Consider the following 8,229-nt stretch of genomic DNA (forward strand, 5'->3'; position numbering starts at 1 on the left):
CCAGAGTGCACAGAAACTATTCTGAAAATTTTACTTAAAAATCTGTCTATGCAGGGCATCTGGCTAGCTCAGTCGGAAGAGCATGGGACTCCTGATCTTCAGGTTGTGAGTTCGAGTCCCATATTGGTTGTATAGATTACTTAAAATAAACTTTAAAAATGTGTTTATGTATCACAAAGAAATAGAAAGATATTTCATGCTCATGGATTGGAAGAATAAGTATTTTTAAAATGTCTACTTACTCAAAGCAATCTACACATTTAATGCAATCCCTACCAAAATACCAATATCATTGTTCACAGAACTAGTATAAACAATCCTAAAATTTGTGTGGATCCACAAAAGACCCCGGAAAGCCAAAGCAATCTTGAAAAGCAAAGCAAAGCTGGAAGCATCACAATTCTGGACTTCAAGTTACATTACAAAGCTGTAGTGATCAAGAAAGTAGACACATAGATCAATGGAGCAGAATAGAAATCCCAGAAATGAACCCACAACTATATGATCAATTAATCTTCAACAAAGCAGGAAAAAATATTCAGTGGAATAAAGAATGTTTCTTCAACAAATGCTTGGGAAAACTGCACAGCAACATGCAAAAAAAAAAAAAAAAAAAAAGAAAAAAAGAAACTGGACCACTTTCTGACACCATACACCAGAATAAATTCAAAATGGATTAAAGACCTCAATGTGAGACAGGAAATGGTTAAAATCCTAGTAAAGAAAATAAGCAGTAACCTCTTTGATATCAGCCATAGCAATTTCTTCCTAGGTATGTCTCCGGAGGCAAGGGAAACAAAAGCAAAACTATAGGGGCTTATAGTTCCTATAGAACTATAGGGACCTCATCAAAATAAAAAGCTTCTGCACAGCAAAGGAAACAATCAGCAAAACTAAAAGGCAGCGGATGGAATGGGAGAAGATATTTCCAAATGACATATCAGATAAAGGGTTAGTATCCTAAGTATATAAAGAACTTAAACTCAACATCCAAAAACAAATAATCCAATTAAAAAATGGGCAGAGGGGCGCGTGGGTGGCTCAGTAGGTTACGCCTCCAACTTCAGCTCAGGTCATGATCTCTCAGTTTGTGAGTTCAAGCCCCATGTCTGGCTCTGTGCTGACAACTCAGAGCCTGGATCCTTCTTCGGATTCTGTGTCTCCATTCCCCTCTGCCCCTCCCCTGCTCATGCTCTGTCTCTCTCAAAAGATAAACATTAAAAAAAATTTTTTTTAAGTGGGTAGAAAACATGAACAGACACTTCTCCAAAGAAGACATACAGATGGCAAACAGACACATGAAAAGATGCTCAACACCACTCATCATCAGGGAAATACAAATCAAAACCATGATGAGGGAGCCTGGGTGGCTCAGTCGGTTAAGCGTCTGATTTCAACTCAGGTCATGATCTCGTGGTCTGTGGGTTTGAGCCCCACATCATGCTCTGTGCTGAGAGCTCGGAGCCTGGAGCCTGCCTTTGATTCTGTGTCTCTGTCACTCTCTGCCCTTCCCCTGATCACACTCTGTCTCTCTCTCAAAAAAAGAAACATGGGCACCTGGTGGCTCAGTGGATTAAGCATCCGACTTCGGCTCAGGTCATGATCTCGCGGTCCATGGGTTCGAGCCCCGCATTGGGCTCTGTGCTGACAGCTCAGAGCCTGGAGCCTGTTTCAGATTCTGTGTCTCCCTCTTTCTCTGACCCTCCCCTGTTCATGCTCTCTCTCTGTCTCAAAAATAAGTAAATGTTAAAAAAAACTTTTTATTAAAATAAAAAATAAAAAAACAAAATATTAAAACAAACCACCATGATGAAATACCACTTCTGACCTGTCAGAATGGCTATAATTAATAACACAAGAAACAGCAGGTGTTGGTGAAGATGTGGAGAAAGAGGAACCCTCATGTACTGCTGGTGGGGATGCAAACTGGTGCAGCCACTCTGGAAAACAGTGTCTAGGTTCCTCAAAAAGTTAAAAATAGAACTACCTTAGACCCAGCAACTACACTACTACGTATTTATCCAAAGAGTACAAAAATACGAATTCAAAAGGATACATGCACCCCTACATTTATTGCAGCATTATTGACAATTGCCAGGATATGGAAGCAGCCCAAGTGTCAATGATGTGGATGGAACTAGAGTGTATTATGCTAAGCAAAATAAGACAGAGAAAGACAAATACCATACGATTTCACGCCTATGTGGAATTTAAGAAACAAATGAACAAAGGGGAAAACAAAGAGAGACAAATCAAGAAACTGATTCTTAATTACAGAGAACAGATAGTTACCAGATGAAAGGGAGTGGGAGGATGGGTTAAATAGGTGATGGGGATAAAGGAGCGCATTTGTCATGATGAGCACACAGAATACTGTATAGAACTGTCGAGTCATTGTATTATACATCTGAAACTATTGTAACACTGTATGTTAATTAACTTGAATTTAAAAACTTAAAAGTTTGGGACGCCTGGGTGGCTCAGTTGAGCGTCCGACTTCGGGTCGGGTCATGATCTCATGGTTCGTGTGTTTGAGCCCCACATCCGGCTCTGTGCTGACAGCTCAGAGCCTGGAGCCTGCTTCAGATTCTGTGTCTCCCTTTCTCTGCCTCTCCCCCACTTGTGCTCTGTCTCTCTCTCTCTCTCTCTCTCTCAAAAATAAATAAGCATTAAAAAAATTTTTTTAAGTATGCCTATGTTTTTGACTAGATAATATACAATTGTAAAGTCAGGACACCTAGGTGGCTCAGTGGTTAAGCATCTGACTTTGGCTCAGATCATGATCTCATGGTTCATGCCCCTCTCTCTCAAAGAAAAAAAAAAAGTAAAGAGAAATCAAAATCCTCGGAAAAGATATATAGAGGGGCACTTGGATGGCTCAGTCCGTTAAGTGTCCAACTTTGGCTCAGGTCATGATCTCGTGGTTCACAAGTTTGACCCTCTTAGGGTTCTCTGCTGTTAGCAGGAAGCCACTTGGGATCCTCTGTACCTGCCTCTCTGCCCCGCCCCCACTCTTGTGCACTTGTGTGCTCTCTCCCAAAAAATAAACAAACATTAAAGAAAAAAAAAAAAAACGACATATAGAAACAAGTCTTGTTTCCATTCCACCCTGATCCCCCTCGGTTTACCACTTCCATAGGTAATTTTTATTAGTTTCTTGTATCTTTGAATGTTTCTTCATACAAACGTGTCTTTTCTGAACCTCTGATTTCCTTGCTCCTGTTGTGGGGTGGGGTGTGGAAGTTCCCCACGAGTCAGGCACAGGCCCACTGGCATATGGACACTACCCTCCATGGCTGGGCTGAATCATTTCTCAGTGATGTTCTATCACGTTTCTCTGAACAGTCGCTCCTTAGCAACAGTGAAAAAGGCTCACTCAGGGCAGGGGTCACATGCACATGAACTCCTGCCCAGAACCCAGGAAACATGGTTACCCACGGAAGCCTGTGGCCTAAGCTGCTCAGCTCTTATTAAGAAAACATGAAGAATCCCTAGTCCTACCCAAACCCCTTTAGGTCTGCAGCTCGCTCAAACTGGAATGATCCTATCCTGCCGCTGCCTCAATGGGCTTCCTCATACCGGATAGCTACGGGTATGTACAAAATACCTTTCTGGGCTGTCATCAGGTACCTCTGGGTTAACACTTTTAACTTTGAAGAAATCTGTGAGAAGAAGGACATGTGCCCTCATCTTTTAAGCAGAAGAGTCTGGGAGGGGGCAGAAAAATGCAATACAATAGTAAAAGAGGGGCGCCTAAGGGGCTCAGTCGGTTAAGCATCTGACTTCGGCTCAGGTCATGATCTCAGTTTATGAGTTCGAGCCCCGCATCAGGTTCTATGCTGACAGCTCAGAACCTGGAGCCTGCTTCAGATTCCGTGTCATCCTCTCTCTCTCTCTGTCCCCTCCCCCTCTCATGCTCTGCTGGCTCCCCAAAATAAATAAAAGTGTAAAATAGCAAAAGAAAGGAATCTTCATGAGTAGCTCATTTAGCTTTTTTCTTTGAGGCAAAAAGATCTCAGGAACATCTCAATAAAACTGCCAGGTGTCCCTGAGTGTCTCTCTTCTCTCTCTCTGTCTCTCTCTCTGTCTCTCTCTCTGTCTCTCTCTCTCTCGCGCGCACACACACACACACACACACACACACACACACACACGAGGTAGGGGAGGATACAGGGGCCAGGACGGGGCGGTCCCCTCCCCCAGAGTCTCTGTTATTCCGCAAGCCTGAGCGGCAGGAGGGGGAAGGGGAGGGGAGGGGCAGGGCAAGGGAGCAAAGGAAGAGAGGCAGGAGCGCGAGAAAGCAGGCGGAGGCCAGGGTGGCGGTCAGCCGAGACCAGGGAGCGAGCAGGCCCCCAGCTCCGAAACCAGACCCCACACCCGCACTTCCGAGGTGAGTACGGCGCCGGAAGGGGCGGAGCCGTCGACTTCCGCAGATCCCTGCTGCCCTCGCTTTGCGGCCGCTCTAGGGCCCCGGAGGCTTCTTCCTCAGTGGTCCCTGAGCTGGCCAACAAACAAGGTTTTCACTTCAAACCAGGTATTTTGCACCTTTTATCGCCTTTAATTCCGCAAATAAAACGTTATGCTCCTCCTCTCATGTGTAAGAAAATTGAAAAGCAGATAAATTTTTTGGTTGGACAACTAATAAAGCAGACGGAGTCAGAGAAAGACAAATACCACATATGATTTCACCCACATGTGGAATTCAGGAAACAAAACAGATGAACACAGGGGAAGGGAAGGGAAAAGAAAGTAAGATGGGGCGCTTGGGTGTTTTCCTCGGTTAACCATCCAACTCTTGTTTTCGGGTCAGCTCATGATCTCCTGGTTTGTGGGATTGAGGCTGGCAACTGGTTCTGCAGTGACAGCATGGAGCCTGTTTGGAATTCTCTCTCTCTCTCCCTCTGCTGCTCCCCTGCCCATGCTCTCTCTCTCTCTCACTCTCAAAATAAACAAAAAACCCCCAAAACTTAAAAAGATAGGATAAAAACTGAGAGGGAGACAAACCACGAGAGACTATTTTTTTTTTTTATTTTTTAATGTTTATTTTTGAGAGAGACAGAGCACAAGCGGGGGAGGGGCAGAGAGAGAGAGAGAGAGAGAGAGAGAGAGAGAGAGAGAGAGAGAGTCAGTCTGAAGCAAGCTCCAGGCTCTGAGCTGTCAGCACAGAGCCAGATGTGGGGCTCAAACCCACGAACTGTGAGATCATAACCTGAGCTGAAGTCAGACACCTAACCAACTGAGCGAACCAGGCTCCCCCATGAGAGACTCTTAAATACTGAGAACTGAGGGTTGCTAGAGGGGTTTGGGGAGGGGGGGATGGGCTAAATGGGTGATGGGCATTAAGGAGGACACTTATGATGAGCACTGGGTTGCATGTAAGTGATGAATCCGTGAATTCTACTCCTGAAACCAATACTATACTATATGTTAGCTAACTTCAACTTAAATAAAATCTTAAAAAAGGTAAAATAAGCAAATAAATAAAAAGCAGAAAGCTTAAAAAAAAAAAAGGAGACATGAAATTTGAACCCAGGTCGATTGCAGTCCTAAAATCCCTCCACTTTGCACTCAGAAACTACTTCTTAATTTGTAAATTTAATACTATTCCAATAAAAAATACCAACTTTTTTGTAAATAGATTTTAACGTTCACATAGACAAGTAAGTAAACAAGCAAGACTCCCTGGGACAACTCTGAAAAGGAGGGCAATGAAGGAGCACTTTTCCTAAGTGATCATAAACATATTACAAAGCCTCAGTGAGGCAGTGTGATAGTGGTGAGACAGACAAACGGCACAGAATAGAAAGTCCAGAAATAGATGCAATCAGAGGGAGAAATTTAGCATAGAAAAAAGGTACTAAATCAGTAAGAAAAAGACGAGTAGACTCCTCAATAAATGTATGGTGAGAACTAGGTAATCATCTGGAAAAATGTTAAATTGGATTCCTTCCTCAGTCTATATACAGGTCAATATTCCAAATAAATCAAAGTTTTATTTATTTATTTTAAAACATTTTTTTAATGTGTATTTATTTTTGACAGAGAGAGAGAGAGAGAGAGAGAGAGAGAGAGAGAGAGACCAAGCATAAGCGGGGGAGGGGCAGAGAGAGAGAGGGAGACACAGAATCCGAAGCAGGTTCCAGGCTCTGAGCTGTCAGCACAGAGCCCGACGTGGGGCTTGAACTCAAAGACTGCGAGATCATGACCTGAGCCGAAGTCGGATGCTCAAACGACTGAGCCACCTGGGCGCCCCTAAATCAAAGTTTCAAATGTTATAAATGAAAACTATAAACGTACCAGAGGAAAATGTGGGAGAAGTCTTTAATAACCTCAGAGTAGGAAGGCCTTTCTAATTATAAGCCCAAATCCAGAGGCTATAAATGAAAAGATTGATAAATTTGAAATCAATACAAAGAATCAAAATTCCTGCAAGGTAAAATAACAAAACCACCTTAAGCAGAGTCAAAGACACATAAAAAAACAATACAGCTTGTCTCAGACAACAGGCAGCAAAGACAGAATTCTTTATCAATAACATACTGTGGAAATGGCAGGTGAGCCGGGTGCCCTCTTGTTCTACCCTCACTTTGAAGCAGATTCTGCTGAGGGTTCGTAACAGCACACCTACATTGATATTGTTATATTAACTTAAAAAAAAAAGAGTCTTCTCAGGTGCCTTATTGTAGAATCTTCAGAAAACTACAGAATGTCAAAGTTTAATACTTACAACCCTCTCGTGGGATTAAGGGTTCCTATAGTTGAGATTTTAATGGTGCGTTCCTGGGTAGGAGTTGGAGACAGTGATTCTCCCTCCCTTGGCTCCCAGGGCTGTTATTTCTTGCTAGATTACTTCTTGACTGTGCAAGAGCTGGGACCTGAAAAAAAAAAAATTAAACACATGAAATTATGCATGTATCACTGTATAAACAAATGAATCATTAGAGCAGACCAGTTAAGAGAGGTATGGAGAAAAATAATGACAATATCTAGATACAACTTTTGTTATCAGGTACCGTTCATGTAATCATGATAACAATTCTAGGCAGGTGCTTTTGTCGTCCTCATTTACATATGAGGAAATAGAGGCACAGAGAGATTAAGTGATTTGGCCACATCACAGGTTTAGACCTATAGGCCCCCAAAATGGAAAAAAAAACATCCCTAAGAGACTAAACGTTTACGATGACTTAATAAATACTTCTCCCTTCCCTTCCTGCTGTCTGGTTTCATCCAACTCAGCCACCTTCTCATTGATCCGCGCCCCCGCCCAACGCCACGCCCGTCCCTCTCCCAGGTCTTTAGACCTCCTTAGGCCTAAAGGTCAGGAACTGGCCTCAGCCAGTGTCAACTGAGCTGGAGCCGGCCCAGAACAAGGAGTTTTCTAGTAACAGAATTCTGGAAAGCAGAGAAAACAGCTCCTCTAATGCTGCCACGCATTAGAGTCTGCGCTTCAGTAAGCTTCCTCTTACGGGTCTCCTCTTCGTTGCCCTTCTTTTGTAAAAGAAACACTATCTTACTCAAAGAAAAAGCAAAGACTGCCATAGCTGTCACACTAACTAGTGAGGGGCGGGAGAAAAAACGCAGTGTCAAGCAAGGGGCTGATCTGCTAGGTCGCGTGTCCGATCCCAGGCTGGGCAGCCGGTGGGGCCGGTGCCCCGACTCGCCCCTGCCGCAGGGCACTGCAGGCCAGGCAGGAACAGCGCCGCAGGCCGCGCGGGTGCGAAAGCGGCTGCCGAGAGCCGGGCACCGGCCCCACGGGCCAAGCTGCAGCCCAAGTGTATCCGCACGCACCAGGAAACGTCCCGGGCACCCGGGTGGAAGAGGAAGCCTGCCCCAAGTGCGTATTTCCAGTCCTCCGCAGTTTCCCCATCTGTTCGGAAAGGCGGGCCGAGGGTCGGCTGGGGGCTACACCACAGCTACCAGGGGTGCACGTGGTCACGGCGGCTCCATAAATCTCGGGAGGCCGTGGGAAAGACCGGGCCGCACTGGGGCGTCGGGTCCGCGGCCGGAGAGGCGGCCGGCCAGACTCCCTCGTGCTTCCCTCGGACGCGGGACTCGCGTCAGCAAGTGAGCCCGAGCAGCGTAATCGCTGCCACCGCCGCCCGCGGGCCGGAAGTCCCGGCATTTCCGGGGCGGTCCGCTCGACACTTCCGGACGGCTCCTCCACCAGCCCAATCCTGGAGCGCCGCCGCCCCGGGTGGTCCGCGGAGGCCGATCCGAGACCCTTTC

The 8,229-nt window shown here is 45.4% G+C and overlaps 1 protein-coding gene across 3 annotated transcripts in view; it reads right to left on the bottom strand.

Moving 5' to 3' along the window:
* Nucleotides 1-8,229, bottom strand: part of ZKSCAN8 (zinc finger with KRAB and SCAN domains 8) — a 53,661-nt gene that overhangs the window by 22,599 nt on the left and 22,833 nt on the right. For all 3 annotated transcript variants that reach the window (XR_006298834.1, XR_006298835.1, XR_006298836.1), the window contains exon 7: nt 6,728-6,875. The gene's annotated coding sequence lies outside the window, so the exon portion shown is untranslated. The remainder of the gene's footprint in view (nt 1-6,727; nt 6,876-8,229) is intronic.

The sequence above is a fragment of the Prionailurus bengalensis genome, chromosome B2, assembly GCF_016509475.1.
Source record: "Prionailurus bengalensis isolate Pbe53 chromosome B2, Fcat_Pben_1.1_paternal_pri, whole genome shotgun sequence".
NCBI lineage: Eukaryota > Metazoa > Chordata > Mammalia > Carnivora > Felidae > Prionailurus > Prionailurus bengalensis.